The sequence below is a fragment of the Ranitomeya variabilis genome, chromosome 5, assembly GCF_051348905.1.
Source record: "Ranitomeya variabilis isolate aRanVar5 chromosome 5, aRanVar5.hap1, whole genome shotgun sequence".
Classification (NCBI taxonomy): Eukaryota; Metazoa; Chordata; class Amphibia; order Anura; family Dendrobatidae; genus Ranitomeya; species Ranitomeya variabilis.
In genome coordinates, this window is record NC_135236.1 from 661,581,389 (window position 1) to 661,608,629 (window position 27,241).

Genomic DNA, 27,241 nt, shown 5'->3' on the forward strand with positions numbered 1-27,241 from the left:
GCTGTATGTCCTCTCCTCCTGTATATACCTACAGTATGTCATCTCCTCTTTTATATAGTATATACCTGTATGTCATCTCCTCCTGTATATACGTGTCAACTCCTCCTGTATATAGTATATACCTGTATGTCATCTCCTCTATATAGTATATACCTGTGTGTCATCTCCTCCTGTATATAGTATATACCTGTAAGTCATCTCCTCCTATATATAGTATATACCTGTGTGTTATCTCCTCCTGTATATAGTATATACCTGTAAGTCATCTCCTCCTGTATATAGTATATACCTGTAAGTCATCTCCTCCTGTATATAGTATATACCTGTGTTTCATCTCTCCTGTATATAGTATATACCTGTGTTTCATCTCCCCTGTATATAGTATATACCTGTGTGTCATCTCCTCCTGTATATAGTATATACCTGTATGTCATCTCCTGTATATAGTATATACCTGTGTGTCATCTCCTCCTGTATATAGCATATACCTGTATGTCATCTCCTCCTGTATTAGACCTCGTTCACACGTTATTTGGTCAGTATTTGTAAGCTAAATTGGCAGCCTGATAAATCCCCAGCCAACAGGAAGCCCTCCCCCCTGGCAGTATATATTAGCTCACACATACACATAATAGACAGGTCATGTGACTGACAGCTGCCGGATTCCTATATGGTACATTTGTTGCTCTTGTAGTTTGTGTTATGACCCCAATGGCGAGGGTCTCAGAGGCACTAGTAAGTCTGCAAAATGCAAAAATCCAGCTCATAGGGCAGTGGTAACTGGATTGACCATATATCTAATCCTAACGCCAACACTAGAAGTAGCCGGGGATCATGCCTACGTTGATCGCTAGATGACTCGCGCCAGCCGGAGAATCTAACTACCCCTAGAAGAGGAAAACAAAGACCTCTCTTGCCTCCAGAGAAAGGGACCCCAAAGTTGGATACAAGCCCCCCACAAATAATAACGGTGAGGTAAGAGGAAATGACAAACACAGAAATGAACTAGGATTAGCAAAGAGAGGCCCGCTTCACTAATAGCAGAATATAGAAAGATAACTTATATGGTCAACAAAAACCCTAACAAAATCCACGCTGGAAATTCAAGAACCCCCAAACCGACTAACGGTCCGGGGGGAGAACGCCAGCCCCCTAGAGCTACCAGCAAAGTCAGGAACAGTTTAGGACAAGCTGGACAAAAATGCAATCAAAACAAATAGCAAAAAAGCAAAGAAGCAGACTTAACTAGATCTAGCAGGAACCAGGATCAGTAGACAAGAGCACAGCAGATTAGCTCTGATTACTACGTTGCCAGGCATTGAACTGAAGGTCCAGGGAGCTTATATAGCAACACCCCTGAACTAACGACCCAGGTGAGAATACAAGGGATGACAGAAAAACCCAGAGTCAAATAACTAGTAACCACTAGAGGGAGCCAAAAAGCAAATTCACAACAAGTTTGTCAGCTTATTAATCAGATTTTTATTTTTGAAGGATAATACCAGACTTGTGTGTGTTTTAGGGCGAGTTTCATGTGTCAAGTTGTGTGTGTTGAGTTTTGTGTGGCGACATGCATGTAGCGACTTTTCGTGTGTCGAGTTGCACGTGACAGGTTAGTGCAGCAAGTTGTGTGCAGCAAGTTTTGCGCGTGGCGAGTTTTATGTGTGGTGCGTTTTGAGTATGTGCAAGTTTTGTGTGAGGCAACTTTTGCATGTGTTATATATATATATATATATATATATATATATATATATATATATATATATATATATATATATATATATATATATATATATATATATACATATATACATTTTAATAGTATTATATACACAGTATATATAAAACCATTATTAAAATAAATAAAATATATATATATTTTTTTTAGCCACAATAACCATCATGTTCGTTGAGAAATGAATGTATTTCTGGTTGAAAGCACTTAATAAAGTCATTTCCAGGACTCGGGTTTCCAGGTCTAGTTTGGTTCGTATGGAATGATAGTTGACATGTTCCTCTCCATTGGAGACATCTGGTACGGTACATTTGTGTGAGAAGTATGTGCTACTTGTACATTACACACCGAGGGGCCATAAATTAAAAAAACAACATATTTTACTTAATAAGTGTCGTCCTCCTTGGTGGATCATCCAGTACATAGACAGTCTTTTCTCTATCTGTTAATAAATTAAAGCTGTTGACTCAGTGTTGGACAGAAGAGCAGAACTGTGGACAGTAAGATGGTCCATAAAAGTTCACAAAAGTAGAGGGGGAAGTTGAAAGCTTGTGTTGCTCGATTGTTTTTGTATGGTGAAATTGCCTCTCTAGTGCCAGTTTTTCGTAAGTCAATTTACAGCCCTTAAAAAAGAAAAAGTCATTTTAACTTTTTTTATTTTATGCATCCATGATACACGTAAAAAGAAGAATCTTTGTAATATATCTTATGAGAGCAATCTGTTTTTTTTCTCCTCCTAGACTGATCTTTTACTCTCAATTCATGTGTAAAAACTATCAAATCTGTATTCAGCGAATATATAGAATTTCCCATTACTGAGATAGGAGATGACAGTTGGTGCTTTTAAAATTCTATGGAGGAGGGAGGAGCTAGAAACTCAGGAAACAGTTACAGCTCTCCATAGAACTTTATAAGCACCAACTGTCATCTCCTATCTCAGTAATAGAAAAATCAGTATTCACTGAAAACACATTTTACCCGTGAACTGAAAATTTTGAAAATGACTGATTAGTTCATAAGGAGAAAGCAGATTGCTTAGATAAGACTTATATAGTTTCTTCTTTTGATGTCTACTATTAATTTATCAACTAGAAGAAACCCATCAAGGGGAAAAACTGCTCTGTAAGATGAGGAAACATACTGCTCAGAAAAAGGGTGCCGGATCTAAAATGTATCTTTATTTTTTCCATTGGAAGAACTTTTAAATAAATCTAGCCTGATAATTTTAAAAGACCTGTCATTAAAGGGGGCCTCTTAAAATTTAGGCTGAGTAGCTCCTCCAATTACCTCTGTTCCACTGATTCTGGAACACTTTTTCTTTTTTCTCTGTGCCCTTCTGTTCCAAAGTTATGACCCCCAATAATAAGGATTCAAATTTACTTCCCTGTGGGCGTTTACTTTTTCTCTTCTGATCCTGGCCAATCAAAACATGGCCACACCCACAGATAAGTAGTGTAGTACACGCCCACTTAGTTGAAGGGACAGTTTGCACAATTATTACCGAGGGGCATAACTTTGGAATGGAGGGCTGCACAAAAAAAAGAAAAACTGTTCCAGAATCAGTGGAGCGGCAGCAATTGAGGGGGCTATACAATTTTAGTTTTAAAAAATATATATATTATATTTAAATTAATGTAATTTTAAAGTCAAGGTAAGGAAGGGGGTGGAGGGAACTTTAATTCTGCAATTTCTTACTTTTAAATGTAGTTTTTTTTCCAGGACCCTAAGAAATGTTAATTTGTGTCTAGGATTTAAGTCTGTTCTGCCAAATTAACTGTCGGACAGCATTAAAAAAAAAAAGTTTTATTTGTGTAAGACCAGGCCTGATCGGGCGAGCGGGTGGAGGTGGGGGTCTGCATTGTGTTAAGAATGAAAAGTACAGTTAGGGTCTACTTGATGTAAACTGGTTGACATTTTAATTTAAACGTATTCTAAACAGATGCCCGTGGCACACGGCACAATGGAAGGTTGTTAGGTTTGGCGTAAAAACGCTTTGCCATATTAGGCCATCGGGACAGGAGCCAGGCAATCAGCGGCCCTGGCATTAGACATTTCAGCTTAGACTTTCCACTCTCTTCCGAATGCACGGTGACCTGCCCGCAGGTGAATCAGAGCACTGCAATATACTCGTCATTTATGATCGTTTTGCCATAAAACGAGATGCAGTCATATAGTCATAAAGTCCTAATTATTCAGGACGTGGGCAGAGAGCCAGGGAGAGTAATCAGACTGGTGGCGTAGATCGTGCCTGAATGCAAGCCTTGTGTAAATCCAGATTAACTACATTAAAAAAGTAAATAAATATATTTTTTTATTTTATTTATTTCATGTGTTTTTGTTTTTTTTTAGCCATAAAAAAATTCTAAATATTTTCTTATTAAAAACCTTTTATACAAATTGTACCAGTTGGTCTTGGAATCTCTACTCCTTTTTTGGACATTTAGGTGCCTATACATTCCATGGTCCTTGACCAAAACGATCCATTGACCGTCTATCGGGAAAGACTTTGCTCTGTCTTTCCTGGGAAAAGAAAGATTGGGCATGTTGGATTTCAACATGCCCCATCCTTTGTTCTCATGGGAGATCAGTTTTGACTTACTTCTCTCTGCCCACTTAGAAAATATGCACTATTAGCCAGTCCAAGTGGGAGTTTTGTTTCGGTCTGTCAGCAAAAAATCACTTTGCGTAATAATTACATCTGTGCAAAAAAATGCTCTTTTTCCATAATTATTCAATTTTGTGTACATAAACTGTACAGATTTTTTAATTTTTCTCTTTCTGTTATCCTCTGAACTGAGTGCATACCATATAGGCAGACAATATGGCTACTATGAGTCCTTCAAGGGATGGGGCTAAATTCTGGTTGGTCTTATCTCTTTGCTTGGAACCCATGAAAAAGATTCCACTTCCAAGAAAATATGAATTGTTAACTGATATGGTGGTGAGGGTCAGGGAAAACCGGGTTAAACATTTTTTTTTTTTTTAAATCATCGGACCCCTCTGTTCTTGGTCTGAAAATGATAAACTATAGTAGAGTTTTTGAAGGTTCAAGGAAAATAGGAGCAGGGTGAAATTGTAATTGGGCCTTTTGAAGAATCTTAGTAAGTATGTGGAGGATGAAACTTCATTGGAGCTCTTGAAGGGCCAAAGAAAGAAGGTGGAGGGTGAAAATTCATTGGAGTTTTGAAGGGCCAAATAAAGAAGGTGGCGTGTGAAACTTCATTGGGGTCTTGAAGGGCCGAAGAAAGAAGGTGGAGGGTGAAACTTCATTCGGGTCTTGAAGGGCCAAAGAAAGAAGGTGGAGGGTGAAACTTCATTGGGGTCTTGAAGGGCCAAAGAAAGAAGGTGGGGGGTGAAACTACATTGGGGTCTTGAAGGGCCAAAGAAAGAAGTTGGAGGGCGAAACTTCATTGGGGTCTTGAAGGGCAAAAGAAAGAAGGTGGAGGGTGAAACTTCATTCGGGTCTTGAAGGGCCAAAGAAAGAAGGTGGAGGGTGAAACTTCATTCGGGTCTTGAAGGGCCAAAGAAAGAAGGTGGAGGGTGAAACTTCATTGGGGTCTTGAAGGGCCAAAGATAGAAGGTGGATGGTGAAACTTCATTGGGGTCTTGAAGGGCCAAAGAAAGAAGGTGGAGGGTGAAACTTCATTCGGGTCTTGAAGGGCCAAAGAAAGAAGGTGGAGGGTGAAACTTCATTCGGGTCTTGAAGGGCCAAAGAAAGAAGGTGGAGGGTGAAACTTCATTGGGGTCTTGAAGGGCCAAAGATAGAAGGTGGATGGTGAAACTTCATTGGGGTCTTGAAGGGCCAAAGAAAGAAGGTGGAGGGTGAAACTTCATTGGGCTCTTTAAGGGCCAAAGAAAGAAGGTGGAGGGTGAAACTTCATTGGGGTCTTGAAGGGCCAAAGAAAGAAGGTGGAGGGTGAAACTTCATTGGGGTCTTGAAGAGTCAAGGAAAGTAGGTGAAGGCTGAAACTTTATTAGGGCTCTTGAAGGGTCAAGGAAAATAGGTGGCGGGTGAAACTTTATTAGGGCTCTTGAAGGATCAAGAAAAGTATGGGGAGGGCGAAGCTACATTGAGAATCCTGAAGGGTCTGAGAAACTAGGTGGAGGGTGAAACACTCATCAGATCCTTTTGTAGTCCAGTTTGAGATTTACCATGCAGTTGAGGAATTAGCTACTTCAGGCCTCCACATTGAAGTAATGTTGACCATGCCAACCGAGTTTGGCAGGAAAAGGACAACCTAACTCTCCCCCAACAGATGATGTTAAGGAAAAGAAAGATAGGACAAGAAGAATTTCAACGCCTAATAATTTAATTCTCATGTATGCTCAGCTGAAATGACTGTGCATGTGTACGGGAAGGTCATATAGGAAGGTCGTAAGTAGCTCTTAACCGAGTGTTCATCCGGCAGCTAAGGGGAACAGCCACATAAAGATTTGATCTTTGATTATGTCCATGGTTTCATATTTTAGAAACTCAATTTTTATTCCTTGTATATGAGATCGTAGTTTGACCATTCCGAAAACCATCGTAGCTCAGCTTAGCAAACCAAAACCGTTCCTAGTCTAATGATATGATGGAAGTCATCAGTATGAATTGTGCTAATCCATCTTTGAAAACAAAAATTGATATTTTACCACATTCCCATCAGAGACAGAGACTTAATTGGAATTTCCGGGTCTCCACCAACCATGTAACCTTTATAATACTAGATTTTAGATTTTTGGATTTTTTTAATCCCGGATGTAACTGCATACTCTGCATCCCTTATTGTTACACCCATGTTCTGTTGATAGTTCTACTCTTCACGGCTTTTCTGGGCTTTATAAGCTGGAGTGTCCTTGGATAACCTTTGCTGAAGAACCTTTTTGAATAATAATTCAAGGCATAGTCTTCTAAAAACAATCGGATTCTAAAATTTGAGAACAGTCTGAACTGGAAGGAAGCGAAAGACAAATACTTTCGCATAGAAAAAATAAATTAAAATTTCAGATATCCTTAAAAAAAAAAAAAAAGTTACGTCACGTGGCCATAAGACGGTACAAGTAAAATCTAAAGTAAAAAATAGCTAAAAACTTTAAAAAAAATAAAATGATCACGGACACAAGTCGATTTCACTGTCAAGATCGATGTTTATGTTTCTTAGGATAACACTTTGGAAAGAAATGTTGCTCCGCGCTCAAAGCTTCGGTCCAGTGAGATTGTGCAGACACCGTTGAGCTCGTCTACATTTCAAACTTTTACTGCAGATTTTAAAGTTTTTTTTTTTGTTTTTTTTAACTAACGTAATTGACAACACAAACACGGACATTAAATCGAGTCTCGTTAGTTCTGGCAATTTTACTCATAATAGACAGTTCTCCTGCCAGCAAAACTGAGCAGTAGAGTCTTTAATTTTTACCGGTCCCAGAATGGAAATTTGCATAAAGTATTTTATGATAATTCGCCTCTCTTAGAGCCGCTTAGCCCTTTTCAGGTAAATGGAGCTTAGCTGCAATACCAGACGCCACCATAGGGAAGAGGGGCGCTGTTTTGTTAAATGGCAGTCATAACGAAAATGTTGGGTTCAATCGTTCCTAATTTTTTTTTGACCTGTTCTGTATCCCAAACATCTATTATTAGAGCTTTACCGATGACTGACAGGTAATAATATGTGAACCCAATAATCTTTATTAGAAATGCAGCTGATTCCTCTACTGTGATTATACCAAGTGGTCAAGCTTAAAAATGCAATGATATCTGGTTACTTGAGTGCTTAATGCCTTGCTTGGATCCATTTCTTTGCCACGTGGCTTTAGGCCAGGATTCAGAAAAAAAAAAAGCAATCTGGCTAGAAATCCACCTATATGATCCAATTACATGGCTGACGATGAAGCTCTCCAGAACTTGGCTCCTTAGAGGTGACCTTTTTCATGTTCTTTGTTATGGCACAGAACTCAACTGCTATTAAACATGTTAAGAAACACTTATTGCGAGATTTAGGTTTCATGCACATGGCGGTATTATGGCTCCACATATCCTAAGAGTTGTACACAGTCATCATATAGGCCCCGTAAGTGAATATGGGGCCCTATTATACCTCTAAAGACTTTTTTTTTTACAAATCATTTTTTATCGTATGTGCTCAGCACAACTCGAGCCAAGAAGGAGCTTGGCTTTCCTTCAAATTCAGTTTGTCACCTTAGTCCTATAGCAAGGACAAAGTGCCTTACCGGTGCCAGTCTTCCCTCGTCCTTGATTTCGAAACTTCTCCTTCAGGAGTTATTTTTTGGAAGCTCCAACTAAAACGGTAAGGAAGCACATAGACGGAAGACCAATGAGACCCACAATGACCTGAAGATGTCTAATCTATCTTTCCAAATACAGACCTAATAGATATAATGTTCTAGTAATTTCTGTAACCGCATTATGACTTTATCTCAGACTCACCCAGAAAAATATTCTTAATAACAAGCATTAAAGACGGATAAGCATTGTCTAATCTCGTTCTCCCAATCCTTCCTCAAGTTTCTGTGGCTGATGTGGGCATTTAGAATGTGATAAACTCTGGGTGTGGCTTTAGAAAGCATGGGTGGGACAAAGATTACAGCGGGGGAGTGGCCATTCAGTAATAGACACGGTTGGCCAAGGGTTCGGCACCAATAATATATTATTTTTTAATACTGCACTGTCTGAAGACAATATTTGGCAGTCTTTACAATTGTTTTCATAGACTTTAGTACAACTTATTATTATACAATTTTCTAGTGATTTCTTGCACACCAGTATGTCTTTATACCAGAGCCACCCTCCCCAAAAAATATCCTTAACAAGCAGTAAAGAAGGATCAGAAATGATTGCTGCTTTAAAATTGTATTACATTTGCCAGAGATAAAATCTGATAACATTTTACTCCCATGAATGTTTATAAAATATATAGTTACGAAAGAGATTGCATTGTTTGCCAAAAAGTGATACCAATAAATTTTAACAGATGTTTTCATTGAAACCTGTTAGTAAAACGAACCAAAGAAATCAAGTGCAGTCAGTCGTTTTGTAGGTTTAACCAATGTTCCAAAAAATCAGTTCAAGGAATATTTTAGAAGAGTCTACAAGATGGCCATGTGGTGCAGGATGGCTGGGTGTTGGCCAGTTTACCATGCTGTTAAGTCATTATGGAAGTCTTGTCTGATATGTTGCAGCACTTGGGTGAGGTTGCTCCAGAATACTAGAGGAGCCTCTAGTTGGCCCAAGCTTTTATATGGTAGTAGACCCCAAAGGTCCAACAGAAGACCACTCCATTTTGAGGTGACTATGGAGTCGATTGTTAGGGTCTTTTTCCAATTGGTTGATACCCAGATCCTTCTGGTTGGCCCAAGGAACCCCAGTTGTACTCCAAGAAGGAGGACATAATGATACAACCCATTTTTCTGTCTACATAAAAGGGTTGTCTAGTTTAGAGAACCAATTTTCATATACCCTACTAGGAAATCCTGAGATAGTAGGGAGGTCCTCTGTTTAGGATCTTCATCTCTTGGCCAAAGGGGAGATGTTAGCTAGGGTGTCTTTCTCTCTAGAGGATGTGCCCCATTTTGTATTACAGGCAGAGGCATAGAGGCATCTGATATTCATATGCATCAGCACAATAAGTAACCTCTATCTTCATTTACCGCATGTAAACCCAGTCTTTTGTCCCCACCCTTAGTCTAGTTGATCATTGTCTGGCCTAGGCTTCCTGCATATATATTAGTGCAGGGCGAGTGAGGGAAAGCCATCGTGGAGCAACGGCACCAAAACATCATTTTTTAGGGTGGAAACTTTGTGCTCAGCTTAACATTGAAGAGGTCCTATTAAAAAGAAAGGATTGTCCAAAGCAACCACTTTGTCACGGAGATAAAATCACTAGTAGACATCAGGTTTTCCATTGTGTTGACCCTAACATCATCTTTCTTCTTCTTCCAAAGTCCTATGGGTACAACATGGAGGATAACTGAAGTCAACCCAGAATTTTCAGATCTTGAGTTGAGATAGTTAAGAATATCTTGAATTTATTGATTAAAGTACTAATTGGGCTTCATATGGACATCTTAAACGTAGAAATACAGAACTGTCCAGAACTATGAAGATTTGTATTCAAGACCTAATATTAAAACACCTCATTTGGAACATTTTTCTGGGTATGGCGTGGTATTTTGGTAATTAGGATAAGGTCAATGTTCTAACAATAGTTGCTGAAGTTTTAGTAGAACATTCAGCCATTGATACGTAGAAGGGCACCTCTCTTCTGTTCCTCCTTATTTCATCTGTGGTGGTTTATTTTGTAAAAGAAAAGAAACCAAGCCAATGATCACTGTCAGGCTTCAAGTGTAAAGATATAAACGCCCATACCAGATCGTTCAAGTGTGAAGGCAAGATGTGTGAAAGCAAATAAAAGTTCTTTCAAGGCTAAACATGCAACCTTCATGGCTCGTGGAGCAACCAGGGTTTGTCTAGCCAGTGTTTGTTCATGTATCCGCCCGATGTGTATCCGAATAGGTTTCTATTACGGGTAGACTTTTTCATAATATTTTTGTTTTTTTCAAATGACTTTTGTGATGATTCTAGGTCACCATATTCTGATGGACAGATTAGATCCAGTAGAACATTGAACTTTTCTAGAGAAGGCATACGCTCATCATAAAGCTCTGCAAATCTAGATTCCACATGGGCTTCTCCGTTTTTGACCCATTTTTACACCACAGTCTTATTCGGCCATATAACTTGACCATACATTGGGAGAGATATAGCTTTCAATATTGCCTGAAGCTGTGAAGGACCTAATCATCTGTCTGGCTTGTGTGGTACTGAATTACAGGGTAATTCAGAAGCTATCATCTAATCATAGGGGCTCTGAAATGCCCAGTCTGAATGGAATACTGGATGAGCTCCATTAATTATTTGTGGGACTGATGCGAAAAGCCAAACACTTTTGTTCCGCTGTCCCTGGCAGTTGCATCGAGAATGAATGAATGAATGAATGAAGTGGTGGAGCTCTATTCAGATGAGACATTTAAGTTCTTGGGATCAGCGGTGGCCACAATGGCCAGATCCCCATTGAAGGTGGTCACAATGGCCAGATCCGCATTGATCAGCAAGTTATCACTTCTCTTATGGAGATATTATCTTATAGCATGTAAAAATGATAAAAGCCCTTTAAGTTCTGAATTATTAGAATAGGCTTACCATTTAGGGTCATACATCACAATTATTTAGCGTGGAAAGCAACAATAAAGAACATATCTTGCCCTGGAGGTCCCTCCATATCCTTGAATTACATAGACAGCTTATTGATGTTAATCGACACTTTTATTATTATTTTATTTATTATTTTGGAAGGTAGGACAGCCAGGGAATGCACGGACACCCGCAGTGCTTGAGGAAAAGCAGAGCAGGACCTGACCGATCACGTGACGGCTGGGAAGGCGCCGGGGGGTGGAGCTAAGCTCCGAGAACGGACGAGAACCGACAGCTAAGTGAACGCTGGGTACGTAGTCGGGCAAGCCCAGGTCAGAAATCGGGAGGGACGAGACAGAAGGATGGTGGGGGATTAGCCGAAGTCGATAGCCAGATGGGAGCGTAGGACAAAAGAACAAATGGTCAAAGACAGAGCCAGGGGTCAGAACTAGAGAGTACAGGGCCATACCGAATCAAGAGACAGAAACAGAGTCTAAGCCGGGTCATACACTGGATACACAAGCACTCAGAGGCACAACGATATCAGAACGATAACCTGGGTCAACAAATCAAGCTGGGTAAGCAAAAGTATCACTGACACAAAGCCAGATCAGCAGCAGACCTAAATAGCCCTCCCTGAACCAAAGAGAGGCTAAACAAGGTTAAAGCCGGTCCCGAGTCATGACAAAAGCACTTGGTATAATAAAATGAGCTTCGGACCTACAACTCCGTTCAATCCTTTTGGAGCTGAGCTTGACTTTTTCCGGCAGCCCCGTGAAGAATGGACCGGCGGTCGAGCGTTAGACTTAAAGTGCCCTATCAAGGATAAAAATTCCCTGTTCTCGCAATCGTTGCAGGTCCCAGCAGTTGGACTCCCACCAATCAGCAAGTTATCTCCTCCCTTTTGGATAGGTAATGACTTGTTTTCACCAGACGACCCCTTCAGTGCTTCATTTTCCTTGGGGTAATGCTGCAGGTGAATGGCAAATTTAATCTATTTTTGAGGGTCCAATGTGTAGAAGATCCTGTTCATCAGCTTATTGTATGTGGACTGTTATTAAAGGCATTGACTACAGTGAACAACACCTGTATAAGCTATGGAAGAATCTTAGGTTTTGCTTTTATTTTGAGGCCTAAGGATCATATTGAAAGCTGGTATGTAGGATGACTTCCAAAAGAAAGTATTGCATATGTGACTATACTGGGGCCTCTGAACAAAACCTTTAGAACTCACTTCTATTGCCAATTCACACTGTTGGACCTAAAATATCATGAAAATCTTTTGAACGTAAGGTAATGGGGCATTTTCTCTCATTTTCACACTTGACATCGAGACTTGATCACAATGTAAAGGAGTTAATTGGTTTGGACAACCCCTCTCGCGACAATAAGTTGATCACAAAGTGTTCCTCTTGGTGAAACCGATAGTGATCAGTTGTAATCTATGGTGGAACTTGGAAGTAAGTGTTAATTTTGCCTACAGTGACACCTCAGGAGGAATGAAGTATTACACACTGTCCATGCAAACCAATCAGTTGCCTGTTTATAAGCAGGACAGGACAGGTCCTCCACATAGGGAGACACTCTTTGTAACAACTCTCCACTTTGGTCTATAGATAAAGATCTTAATAAAATGAACCTCCTCGAATGACTCTGAATTCCCTAATAAGCGGCAGGAAAACCTAGTTTGGGGTTTTGCTGTATGGGGGGGAATACAGTGTATTTTAATGGTGGTCACTATTACGGTATTTAGTGACTCACATTCAAGCTCTGGATCTGGAGAGGTGGGATCGTCTGTGAGCGCTTTTTTTGTAGCATGTCAAAAATGGCCCTCATTGTATACTAAGCTTCCTCTTTCATGGTTTAATAAACCTGAAGGTCTCAAATACGTCCCTAATTTGTTGGTTTTGGCAGAGGCGGACAATGTGATAATAGTTCCTTAGAAACCAAACAAGAGCTGGCGTACGTTCAAGTAAAATACGGCCTGTTTAGTCTTCTGATAAATGGGATTGTTTAGATTTTTTAGTTAAAGATCGCGAATAGCAGGATGAAGCGTGACTCTGAGGACCCTACAGACAAATGTAGCAGTGCTGCCGAGTTTGCAGCATTTGGCACCATGTACATGGAACAGCTGTGTACATAAAGACCCTGCAGCCAGTGATGTAGCATGGGTGGGACCCCAAGGACCGGACACTAATAACCCACGTTGTGCTATTGCCTACAGTACTGTATAATGAATGCAAATCATTAACATCTTTTACCATTTTATGCCTATATCTGCTATGCAGACCTGTTTCCATGGTAACAGACTACAAACAAGCATTGTGTAGTCTGATCTTGCGGTCATTTCTTAGTCTCTTGCTTTTGACTCTTATTAAAAAAAGGAATGGTGTGCGGTCTCATCCTACATAACTGCTGGATACCCCCACACATGACCCATAACCAAGAACACCCATGAGTCTGCATAAGAGCTGTGTACACAAAACTTATTTAACACAAACTTTTACCTATATTCTTTTACAGTGCTGAAAAAAATCCCTTCCTTTATGTCTGCCTGCTAAGTAGCTGCCTCACCTGATACATAGGACCTGGGCCGGAGACTCCCCATCTACAGCAACTCGGGTAAGAACGACTGAAGGTTTTATTTATTTTTTTTTACCACTTAAAATTCCAAAATAGGGTTTTCACAGATGGGAATATTATTAACATTTTATAACCCGTAAATTACATCTATTCCAATCCTCACAGATGTTGTATGAAATATAAACCAATGATTTTTTTGGGGGGGGGTGTTTTACATTATTTTTAAGTATTTTTTATGACATAAAAGCAATTTTTGTATTATAAATTTTGGTTTAAACTCGCTCTGACTTCTACCAGAGTCTCCAAATAAATGAACTGTCATTGCTGAATTCCTGCTCTTTTACAGGAAGGCTAAGAGGGCACATAACTCGCATAGTTCCTTCTGCAGGGATCGGAGATGCTAGGACACCGTTCTTGGTGCAGCGCGTCATCATGTCGTGAATTTCTTAAAATTTTATCGTTCACCACATGAGTTAAATATTTTTGTATTTTATTAGTTCAGACAATTACATATTCGGCGTTACCAATTTTTTTTTTTTACTTTTTAGATTTTGCAATTTGCATTAAAACTTTTATAAAATTTTTTACATTTATAAAATATTTGTAATTTTTGTAAGCTTTTTATATCTCTTGATTACCTATACAATACACTGTGATATTGCATAATTATTGGTCCTCTGTGAAGCCCAGCCAAAAGCTGGCAACCCATTAGCAATTGAGGGGTAAAATAGGCTGATCGTCATCAGAAACTACTCGACCCCTAGTTCTTAACCTCCTAAATGCCACTGTCACAATTGGCCGCAGCATCTGAGAGGTTATGTTGTTTTATACTGTTGCGATCGGAGCCATCACTGATAATGGCATTTACTCTCAGTTGTTAGCTGTATAACACAGCCGCCACCCTGGCTGTGTGGGGTGAACACAGCTTCGGAGCCTGCTCCATACAGTGAGTGCCCATATTCATTGTAAATGTACCTTAAATGTGTCTTCGGGGGTTGGAAACCCAAAATCTCACCTTTCAATCGGTACTAGGATAAAATCTCTGACTGCAATACCCAAGGAACAGCACTAATAAGAAGTCAAGGAGTAAGGTGAAAAGATTGACTTCCTGGTTCTGTATCTGTGTAGAAGGGGAGGAGTGAGATCACGATCTATCTGATACTGTCATCTCTCTCTCTCTATATCTCTCTCATGTGGGGGGTGGAATAAACTTTAAAGATAACCATACACATTACATAGCTAGCTTTCTTGATTCTGCCAAACGTAGGAACGTTCGTCTCAGTGCCTTAACATTCTTACCGCCAAACAAAAAGCTTAAGAGGTGGGATTCCAACCCATCCTTAACTCTTGACTCAAGAACCCAATACACATGAGTCTAATGTCGTCCCAACCCTCTGATATCTATGGTCTATGCGCTGACCGGCTGATTGTTGGGGAAAATGTCGCTTGGGCATGACTGATTTCGAACTGCCGATTGTACTGTTCTCCCAGAGACAAGCCACCACCAAACATGTTGACCAGAGGGTTTCTCTCGTGTTGAGTGCTTGGCCGAGTGAGTGCTCCTGTGTATGGTGGAGTAGGCCGATATGGCTGTCAACTCAACGATTGGCTGAGGCATCATCGTTAAACCGACTGTCATCTATTGTGTCCAGGAGTATATATCCACAAAATATTTGGGTATGGGTGTAATATGATTTTTTAAAATTATTTTACATTCTTGAATTTTCTTTGTTAGTACGTACAGTATTTTGAAAGTTTTGAAAATTGTCTTGAAACCACTGACAACATAGGAACAACCTTTAATAAGTCTTGTTCAGATGTTGGAGCCCCTTAAACATACTGTAGATCAGTCGGTGGTTCTGGATCCTGAGACTCCACCACTGCAGTGACTTGCTTATGTCCTGCTTGAACATGTGTACAGCCTAGTAGAAAGTCTATGGGTCTGTACACTACTGTGTGCACACTTGTTCCGGAGCCAAGTTCTTCTGAACAGTGGTTTTAGTGATCAGTAGGGGTTTTATATTTATAATATATAAATATTTTAAATCTGCTTGTGCTCAACATATAAAATTTACCAAAATTTTGACCAACCATAGTTTGGAGAATACATGAGGTGCAAAATGGCTCTCGATGACAGATTATACTTCTCCAATATGTGTGATCTGTCCGGTTGTGTATTTTTTTTTTTTTTTTAAATACAAGTGTAGGAGATGAATTTGGCCAATCAATGGTCCATTGTAAAACCAGGATCTCGGTGGTCGGATCATTTACAAGAACGGTTAACGCAACGATAATTGTCTTACCTTAATTTTCAGCTTCACACAAGTATTTCAAGTTTATTAAAAAAGCAAAATTTATATAAAAAATTTAAGGCTGATCTTTTAAGAGTTTTTTTAAATCCAAAAATACAAGGTATTTTTCTTTTTTTTTTCTTTAAAAATTGTTAAAATATTTTAGAAAACATATATTTTTTTTAACTTTATTTCCAAACCAAGTCCTCGTGTTAAGGAACAAGAAAAAACACATTTTTCCCCCTCGGCGGCATCCACGACATGTGGTTTTAATCTATACTTTGTTTACACAATGTTTTTTCCTTTTTTGACCTGGATGCATGTTGTTCCTGTTAAAACTTATTATCATATTTGCCTTTATGTTCTGATGTAACTGATTTGATAGGTAAAAAATAAAAAAAATTACCATCTCATCTCCCACCCCCTCCATATTAATACCATCTCCTTCTTCAGGGGTGTGTACCTGAATTAGTCATCTTTAGTACCGGACAGCTGTCGTTACGTTTACCAATTTTATTTTTTTTTACATTTTTCTTTTGTTTTTCTTTTTTGCTCATGTTTATAAGTACATCACAACATGCAACAAAGCGTGAAAAAATCTCAAATCCTGTCAAACATATTCCATTCCCCAAAGCAGTACTGAAAATAATTCTAGACGAGGGAGTTTTTCCAAAAAAAGAGGCCATGATTGTCATCTACTTGGCACGGCGGCCCAACGTCATAAAAATGATGGAGTGATGTTTTTTCTTAATATATTTTTTTCCTTCTCTCACCAGTCGAGACTTTATCTCCGATGTAGAATAAATAAATAGACGATTGTGTGAGAAATAGCGCAGTGAGGATGACGGCCAATCAATATCTGACTGTAATGTTTAATGGCGTGAGGCGAGCCGTAGTTCCCGACACTCTGAACGGCTCAGACGAAAGAGACAAAGGCTGGGATTCTTCTCGCACTCGAGAGTTTCTCAAGACTTAGACGGATGATCTCTAAAATTACATTCATTAGCAAGTCTATAGAAGTTGTTTTCTAAAGTTTCTTATTTTTATTTTTTTTTTAAATTCGCCATTCGCACAGGTCAGAAGGGCTTTACTGAAAACTGAGATGGACAGACGTTAATGGGCATCATCTGTCAGGAGGATCAACCCTCTTAAGCCATCTATATGGGTATGTAGGTCATAGGAAGCTGAGTAAAATGATACCTTGATATCTGCAATCTGATTTCTTATTCCAGGGAAATTCACATTTTTCTCAATATGTAAATGACTTTTAAGATCTATGGGCCGGGCATAGATCTCCTGGCAAATCTACCTCCAGGGAGCATTACCAGTGTGAGACATGTGGATCAGGAGAGCAGACTGTTAGTTATTACATGTATCACACTGGTAATGCTTCCTGGAGGTAGATTCTCTGGGAGATCTATGTCCCACCCATAGATCTTAACAGCTCATTTACATATTAAGAAAAATAAGGATTTCTCTGGAATGAGACATCGGATCGCAGTTATTAAGGTATTATTTTATTCAGCTTCCTATGATCTGCATGCCCATGTAGATGGCTTAGAAGATTTCTTCCTGCTGATTTATTTTCTTTAACATTCAGCCAAGTTGAATATTATATGTATGGAAGAGTCGGGAGAGATTTTTGATGTCTGAATGATCAACTATTCAGCTATGAGAGCCAAGCTTTAGATTGCTGTTGGCTGATACCTACATGGTGTGTTACCAATAGCTACCTTTCTGGACTATCTCATACACTCATGTGCACACACACTTTTTTCGACCGATCATGCATGTGTTTTCAGTATTAAGGCTGCAGGGAGACATCTCTTGATGGCAATTGGTCTGCCAGGAGAGAAAAAAGATCGGCATTGAAATTTAACAAGCCTGATCCCTCTGACATCATCTATCTAGAGAGAGCCGGTAGACCGCCATACACACTAGATGGCTAACCGAAAAAATGAACCGTAGTGTAAGTTGGTATGCATGCAAAAGATAGGAGCATGTTTACACTGGCCATTAAACAGACAAAACCGAAGATACAAACAAAATGGACAAATACCCTGTGGTAAGTAAATAAGTAAAAGTAATTGTCACGGGGAGACAAGGAGGGCGAGAGCTAATAACCCGGGCCCCTGCAATTTTCCTCAGACTAGGGAAACCCTGTCTGACCCTCTACCTGAAGTTTACACTGAAGGTGTGCATGTTCAGGCCTCCACCCTCACCCTGACTCCTGATTCAGCCCTAAACTGAACACCACCGCCCACCACCCAGTGAATGCAATAGACCAATACCCACAGTTATAACAAACAAGGATAAAGGAAAATATACACCACGCCGCAGTCAATCAGGAATACACTATAAATGTGCAGGGCAAAATAAATACAAATATAGGAAGGAGTAAATAAGACAAAGGAAAATACACCACCAGCAACGATTCTCCACCAACCAGCTCTCCACTCCGGACCGAGATAACTACGGATAAGACAGAAGCTATAATTGGCGACGCCCAAAGATCAGAAGAACCATTTAAAGGAAATGGGCATGGCCCAGCTTCCAATCCGAGGATCAGATAAATTAACCCTGGAGCAGCCAGATGAAAACTAGCCGACGCCAATGAGCAAACAGTGGTCAAACGCGGAATTACCGCTGTCTGTCAGACGACCTGGTCTGAACAGTGTCCGACATGACAGTAATAGTGCATATAAATAACATAGGGTACTTGGTAAACATTGTTTTTGATTAAAAAAAAGCATAAAAGCCATCCAACCACAACAAGGTGTACCCAAATCAGGATTGTCCTAACCTAATATTAAAACCTTACCACGTGTCAAAGTAACGTTAATGTGAATAAGGGCTGAGCAGGACCTAACATGGACACAACAATGGAAAGCTATATAAACGAAATGTCCAGCTCAAAGATAGGGAGACCACACCCTTACCTGCACTGAGTGCAGAAACCTGAAAAGTAGCTGAAAAAATGAACTGGAGTGTAAGTTGGTATGCATGTACTAAAGGAGCATGTTCACACTAACCAATAAACAGGCAAAATGGATGATTAGCAGCTCCCACTGAAAATTGGGAGGTTCCGTATCCATATCTAAAGCATGGAGACCTGAAGTCTCTTGCTCTTATGGACATCGCATGTTCAATGAGAATTGTGTAATGTGGTGGTGCCGTGTTCTCTTATGTGGTGGTGTTATGCTCTCCCATGTTGTCCTGAGACGGTGCCATGTTCTGCTATGTGGTGGTGCCTTGTTCTTCCATGTGATGGTGTCATGTTCTCCCATGTAATGGTGTAATTTTCCCCCATTATGGTAGTGCCATGTTCTCCCATGTAATGGTGCCATCTTCTCCCATGTGTTGGTGCCATGTTCTCCCATTTAATGGTGCCATCTTCTCCCATGTGTTGGTGCCATGTTCTCCTATTTAATGGTGCCATCTTCTCCCATGTGTTGGTGCCATGTTATCCCATGTGTTGGTGTCATGTGCTCCCATGTGTTGGTGCCATATTCTCCTATTTTGTGGTGCCACGTTCTCCCATGTGCTGTTGCCACATTCTCCTATTTGGTAGTGCCACATTCTCCTATTTGGTGGTGCCACGTTCTCCCATTTGATGGTGCCATGTTCTCTCATTTGGTGGTGCCATATTCTCCCATTTGGTGGTGCCATGTTCTCCCATTTGGTGGTGCCATGTTCTCCCATGTGGTGGTGTCATGTTCTCCCATGTGGCAGTGCCACGTTCTCCTCCTATTTGGTGGTGCCATGTTCTCCCATTTGGTGGTGTCATGTTCTGCCATGTGGTGGTGCCATGTTCTGCCATGTGGTGGTGCCATGTTCTGCCATTTGGTGGAGCCATGTTCTCCCACAGATTACCGCTGTAAACCAGCAGAACCAGCTACACAACCCTCTATGACCAATATAGTTTGACCCTTCAAACCAAAAATGATTACCCATACTAGACAATCCCTTTAACATAAAATTCCAGTTTCACCTGAATACTGAGGAAAATAAAATATTGGTGCCCCTTGAAATGAACCTCACTTAATCCAGCATCCAATAATCCTGAATGTCTGAAAATCTGTTTTGGGTTTTGCACATTCACTTTTGTCTAGGGAACGTTACTAGTCATTAATATTATAGTCCTGACAGAAGATGCACCAAGAAAGGCGCTTTCCTCATATTGAATTATCCTATCTCTGTCCGGCAGACACAAAGGCCAATTTCATAGGAAGTTAGTTATTCGTAGTGTGGAGGAAACCTGATTACCCAAAGGAAACTCACATGGCTACATGCAAACTCCATGCAGATGCTACACTAGTCATAGTAAAATGCATGAACCATGTTCTGGAAGCCCTCCATAAATGTTAACAAATAGGAGTCAATAGGATATTTTGTGACCTGGCACCTAACTGGTAGCATGTTGGGCCATAGCAGGCAGTTAACAAGGCAGGAGCTTTAGATTCATCTGCATTCGTGGTGCTCTAGGTCACCCCATGTATGTTGAAGAGCGCAAATCCATTGCTGCACCTTTTCCTAGTTCTTTCTACCTTGGGGAGTATGTTGGAGTCCAAGACCAAAATATTTACTTGTGCCCATCAATACCTCACTAAAGATGACTTTATATTTTCGAGCTGAGCAGAGCTGAATAAACAAAAAGGTCAGAGACAGAATGGTTCCAGCAATATAGCAGAGTGATTTAGCAGAGCTCTGTTTGCAACAGAGTCACTGAAATAGAGCAAGGTTTTCACGTAATATATGCCTGGTATAGTGATTAAAGCATGGGTTCCCATCATTATAGTAGAGCTGGATAGCAAACAGTCAAAGGCGGAGTTGACCAGAGGAATAGAAGAGCTGCCAAATGATATAGCAGAGCTAGGTTTGTCATATAGGCCAAGGCAGAACTGACCAGTGGTATAGCAGAGTTACCCCGTGATGTAGCAGAGTTGGGTTTTCCAGGAGGTTCTAGGGATGAAGCCGTCCATGAAAGCAGAATGGATGCCAACTACCTGAATACTCAGGCTGAATGCTGATGCCCGACCTAGGCTTTATGAACCAAGAGAATGTTGTCACTGAAGGGCAGAGGGACCTGTTGTAGAAGAATGAGGAGGTAGCTCCTGGAACTGGATCTAGGAGAGATAAAAGTGACCTGTACTTAGGCCTGGAAATCAGTCACATACTTACTGCTATATTCTTATATAGCATGGGGGATCTATATGTTTTTGACTAACTGCCTGTATTTCTTTTTCAATATGTCAATTTTGAAACTGTATTCCACCCCCCCAAAAAAAAATAAATATTGCAACCTAATAAAGTATCTACCACTGTGTTCTCAATTTTGATTTTGTAACGTAACACGTATCTGGACCTCCTCATTGAAGTCGGGATATCCTGTCAGTAAACATCCCTCTATGGTCCTGCTCAAAAGTGAGTAGTAAATAGGAAATATCTGTAGGAGATTTTTGTACCCAGCCGCTCAGGAAGCTTTCACTGAATTATCACATACTAAATGGAAGACTTTTTGTTTAGTTTTGAGCATAACTTTGTTCTAAGTGTTCCGGTAGTGATGGCTAATTAGGGGGACAATGACTTCTTAGATGTATTTGAAAGATCTTATACTTCATGTAGAGTAGATGATTTGTGCATAGAGTGGTTATCAGTATTTTGGATTAGCGTTTATCCTTGGCATGATATGTTAGGCACTCCATGGGACACCATGTGGTGCCATCATTGGCCGATGCAGTCTATCTCAAGAGAATTTCTTCGAGAGAGAAATACCTCTTTAATATAATCAATAATACTACATGCCCAGGTATAGGATGGGCCCATTATTGGTTTGGATAAAGCCCACTGTCACTTATACAGGGATAGATGGCTGTTATGACATTCCTATTTGGTTTTATGGAAGACTTTCAGGACCAGTTTGTGGTACCAAAAGGGAAGTTATTATGTACCGTGGATTACCGGTAACTGTTGTCCTAGAACTGAGCAAAAAGATTTATACCATATTGATACCATTTTCCAGGATTTAGTTTAGTTCTCTGTGACAGCCGGACCAGAGACCAAGGCAGTCTCGATCTCTCCATTTGTGGCCAGTCATCCTTGGTGACTCTTGCACTTACTAGATCTTGTGAAGTCATGTCATAAGATCATGATGAAATTTTGGGTCCTCGTAAGCACAAGTAGTGCCCAAGATATTACGTGGAGGATGATAGACCCAGAAGTGAAGACTACCTTGGTCAGCTTATTTCCCACAAAGGACCAAAGTGGACCACAGTGGCAAACATTTTTCTCAACCTTGTGTGGTGCGAATTGATTCCAAGGGCCAGCTCCAGTGGCCATGTTAATGTTCCACAGCCATCAGACTGGAGATCTGCGAGGCACCTCCTACTTGAAGGCATACGCGGCTTTTCTTTCAATTAGCACGACGTCATATGTGCATCACGCCGAAACGATGACTTGTTAATCAAAAGAAGTGCCTTTTTTACTGGGTGGAAAGTTCCTCTTGTAAGCTAACAAGAGGGTTGAGAATTGATCCGAGAGTGATGAGCAGGACTAGGAGAGGTTGACAAATCCTAGTATTTTTTGAGGGCCAGTTTTGACCCCTTTTTTCTTTGTATGTCAGAGATCTGATGCCTCACGCATCTTCTTTCCTGCTAAACTGTATACAATGGGCTCCTTCATGTAATGAAAGCATTCCTTGAACTTCTTAGTATTGTATCCTGTAACACAAGTTATAGATTTTACCGAGGTAACAGCTTAGAGAAACTAGGCCATGGAGCTTTCAGGTCAGGCACGCTGGGAACCTATTAAATGTACGCCCGAGTCCAGATCTCTATCTGTTCCTGTATAACACGGCTATTTAACACTGACATTAGAACATTCTGTTTCTTACAATCCCTACAGAGTAGTTGAGGGGTGGAGGGGCAACGAAAAACAACAAAAACATAAAAGTTCTTATTAATCTCGGCTTATCTTATAAAAATATCATCCTGCGTCCCAGTGCTCGGCAGTTGTTCTAATATAGAAAAGTATCTGGTCTCAAAGCGCGAGTTATCTTGATGCTTTTCAGATTTTTCAGTTCTCTTGAATTAAAGGAATACCAAACCTCAAAATAGAGAAGAAAGAAAAAGAACAGAAAGCAATCCTTGCCTGGCCCTCAGGCCCCATGTACTTCTGCACATTCCTGAACAAATGGTCTTCTAAAACACAGGGTCCTTTCACACCTTGGCCTTCATGTGTTGGAAAGGATTAGCTTGACTTAAGGCCTGTTTTCACCTTCATTACCAGGCCAAATTTTACAATTCTGGCCAGTCACTTTATGTGGTAATAATTTTGGAACACTTCAACGGATCCCACTGATGCTACTGTTTTTTTGTGGCATACTGTATTGTACTTCATGGTAGTGGTACAAGTTCTTTGAAATAACTTGCGTTTATTTGTGAAAAAAAATTAAAATTTGTCAAATTTGGAAAATTTAGCAATTTTCAAAATTTTAATTTTTATACCCTTAAACCAGAGAGTTGTATCACACAAGATAGGTAATAAATAACATTTCCCACGTCTACGTTACATCACCAACATTTTTGAAACATAATTTTTTTTGTTAAGACGTTAGAAGGGTTAAAAGTTGACCAGCGATTTCTCATTTTTCCAACAAAATTTACAAAACCATTTTTTTAGGGACCACATCACATTTGAAGTGACTTTAAGGGGTCTATATGACAGAAAATACCAAAAACTGACACATTCTAAAAACTTAAAAGTCCTCAAAACCACATTCAAGAACATTATTAACCCTTCAGGTGCTTTACAGGAAGTAATGGAATGTGGAAGGAAAAAATGAACATGAACTTTTTTTCAACATTTTTTTTAAAGGGAATCTGTCACCTAATTTTTGGTATGTAAGCTTCGGCCACCGCCATCAGGGGCTTATCTACAGCATTCTGTAATGCTGTAGATAAGCCCCCGATGTAACCTGAAAGATAAAAAAACAACTTATATTATACTCACCTGGGGGGGCGGTCCGATGTGGTCCGGTCCAATGGGCGTCGCGGTCCGGGTCCGGCGCCTCCCATCTTCATGCGATGACGTCCTCTTCCATGTTTCCTGTCACAGCTCCGGTGCAGGCGTACTTTATCTGCCCTGTTGAGGGCAGAGCAAAGTACTGCAGTGCGCAGGCGCTGGGCTTCTCGGACCTTTCCCGGCACCTGGGCACTGCAGTACTTTGCTCTGCCCTCAACAGGGCAGATAAAGTACGCCTGCGCAGGACCCGCGACAGGAAGCAAGGAAGAGTATGTCATCGCATGAAGATGGGAGGCGCCGGACTTGGACCGCGATGCCCATCGGACCGGACAGCACCGGACCGCCCCCCAGGTGAGCATAATATAACCTGTTTTTCTTATCTTTCAGGATACATCGGGGGTTTATCTACAGCATTACAGAATGCTGTAGATAAGCCCCTGATGGCGGTGGCCGCAGCTTATATGCGAAAAAGTAGATGACAGATTACCTTTAAGTTTAGACTCAAGTTTTTTTCATTTTCACAAGAGTAACAGGAGAAAATGGACCTCAAAATATGTTGTACAATTTTCCTGAGCACACCGATACCTCATATGTGAGGAAAAACTACTGTTTGGGCGCACGGCAGGGCTCGGAAGGGAAGAAGCACCAATTGATTTTTTGAACGCAAAATTGGCTGGAATGGAGAACAAACACAGTTGCGTTTGGAGAGCCCCTAATGTGCCTAAACAGTAAAATCCTCCCACAAGTGACTCCATTTTGGAAACTAGACTCCTCAAGCATCTTATCTAGATGTGTGGTGAGCACCTTGAACCCCAGGTGTTTTACAGAAATTCATAAAGTTGAGTTATGAAAATAAAAAAATCTAATTTTTTTTCCACAAAACTTTTATTTTAGTCCCAAATGTTTCATTTTCACAAGAGTAACAAGACAAAATGGATCCCAAAAATTGTAGTGCAATTTCTCCTGATTACGCCGATATAACCCATATGTGAGGGAAAACTACTGTTTGGATGCATGGCTCAGAAGGAAAGGAGCGCCGTTTGACTTTTTGAACGCCAAATTTGCTGGAATGCCATTTGAGGATGCCATGCGGTGTTTGGAGAGTCCATGATGAGCCTGATCAGTGAAAACTCCCCACAACTGACCCCATTTTGGAATTGTACCCCTCAAGGAATGTATCCAGATGTGTGGAGAGCACCTTCAACCCCCAGGTGCTTCACAGAAGTTTCTAACGTTGAGCTGTGAAAATAAAAAATAAAAAATTGGGGCTAAAAATACATTTTTTGTGGGAAAAAAAATGTTTAGCCCCAATTTTTTTTTTTTTATTTTCACTTGGAAAACAGTAGAAATTGCCCCATTGCTATGCTTTGTAACTGTCAGTTCTGCACTGACACAAGTCGGTTAGATCATACACTGCATATGATTTAGCTAACTTGCTAGAGCCTGATGACCCTGATGTCGTCATGACATGGCAACGATTGGCCCGTCTCAATGATGTCACGGGGTGCCGATCGGAGAGCAAAAAGAGCCCCCCCACATTCTGCCTGCCTTCTAAATACTGTCATCGATATCGATTGCAGCATTTAGAATGTTAAACTGCTGGAGATCTATGGAAAAATAATAAACTATAATTCTGGCAACACCCTTTGTGCCTTTGATATAGGTGTCCAAGGTAATTGATCTTGCTCATTTTGATGCATTTTCTTCGTCCTCTTAGTTCTACTCCATTTATAATCCATTTTAAAGATTCTATCTCCACCCATTCATTGTTACACTGAACCATCAATATGCAAAGACGACGGATCAAACAGGACCACACACGCAGCGGTCACGTAGCTTTGTGCGCTGGCTCTGTGCCCGTGAAACCTAATATTGGTCATGGTGTGTGACAGCGTAACATACATAAATAACAGGTAGTCATTGGGCGCAGTTGTTTACGAGCGAATTATTATAATTTTTTTTTTTAATGTAGAATGAATCACAAATATACAAAGCAAGTCGATGTGAAGCTTCCGGGCCTCTGTGTAAAATCTGTAACAGGGACCCCACCTACTATGTGCCATGTATAATACTACTGTCGAGACAGGTTTATGTGTTATAACATGTATACACCAAGCCCGATTCAAACATTTATGACATGGTGATATTTGCTCGACTTGCGGAAGGATCCTCAGAAGTGCCGCCATGCAGGAGAAAAGCTAAAGATATCTCCGCCCCTCCACAGAGGTCAGATCTCCTCCAAACATGTAGTAAGTTATAACATTATCTGATAGGAATAAACCTTCAAAGGCATTATTCGATATCTGGATAATTAGCAAGTGACTTTAGAGTCACTTGCTACTTGCCTTTGCAAAACAATAGTTAAAAAGTTCACCGATCCTCAAGGTGAAGGAGTTGCAGCCTTAGCTAATGGGGTTGTCACGACTTAGCCTATTCACAAGATAGATGATAACGTGAGCACTTCTGGGGTACCACTGACCCCCCAAAGCGTTTGAATGGGGCGATTTCTGCACATGCGCCCCATCACTCCATTTTCTGTTTATGGGACTGTCAAAAATAGTCAAGCACATCTCCTCGAAGCCAGTGGCCAGAAGCAGGAGCTACATGGCCGTTTATATTATCGGGAACATCAAAGAGGACACATACAGAGAGTGATAATCCATTCTGATGATCACCAAGTGACACGACACAGCTGCAGTGTTCGGTTTTTTTTCTAATGAGGCATAATCAAGGGCATTTTAGCCTCTGTCTATAATCGAGAATGTTTCCAATCGCTGACAGCTAGCAGAGCTCTTCAAAATGGCGCTCACTTGAAACACAGACGGACAAAATTGTCAAAAATTTAATTTATTTTTAAAAATTAAAACTGAGCTCTAATTGGTGGATCTGGACAACAAAACCAGTTCTTCATTTAGGCACTTTTGATAAATGAGGCTTATCATATATTTATAATTTGCAGAACTTCTCAGACAATGAGTAATCCCCAAAAGTTATGAAACACCTTTAAAGAGGACTTGTCACTTGGCATAAATAGGTCATTTTTTTAATGTGGCGTAAAAGCCACTGTTCTCCTGAATTCGGCGATGTTTTTCTTTTGTTTCTGCGCCTTTCCGTTCTGGAGTTATGGCCCCTTCTTTTCTGTACTTAAATTTAGTCTTGTTAGCCAAGTGGGTGTCGTCCTCAATTATTCTTTGTGGCCTTCTCCTTAAGGACCACGCCCACTTAGCTATAAAAACTAGATTTACATACAGCGAAGAAGAGACCATATCTCAGGAACGGAGAGGCGCACAAACTAAAGAAAAACATCACCGGATTCAGGAGAAAAGCGGCATTTACAGCATGTTAAAAAATTACATATTTATGGCAAATGACAAGTCTACTTTAAGTAACATGTTGCTTTGTTTTTATGGCTCCTTTAAG

General features: G+C 40.4%; 1 protein-coding gene across 4 annotated transcripts in view; it reads left to right on the forward strand.

Moving 5' to 3' along the window:
• The window catches only part of CALD1 (caldesmon 1), a 146,141-nt gene that overhangs the window by 42,646 nt on the left and 76,254 nt on the right, over positions 1–27,241 (forward strand). For 3 of the 4 annotated variants that reach the window (XM_077266541.1, XM_077266536.1, XM_077266540.1), the window contains exon 2: positions 13,449–13,547. The exons of the other annotated variant lie outside the window; for it this stretch is intronic. The gene's annotated coding sequence lies outside the window, so the exon portion shown is untranslated. The remainder of the gene's footprint in view (positions 1–13,448; positions 13,548–27,241) is intronic. 4 annotated transcript variants of the gene reach the window in all.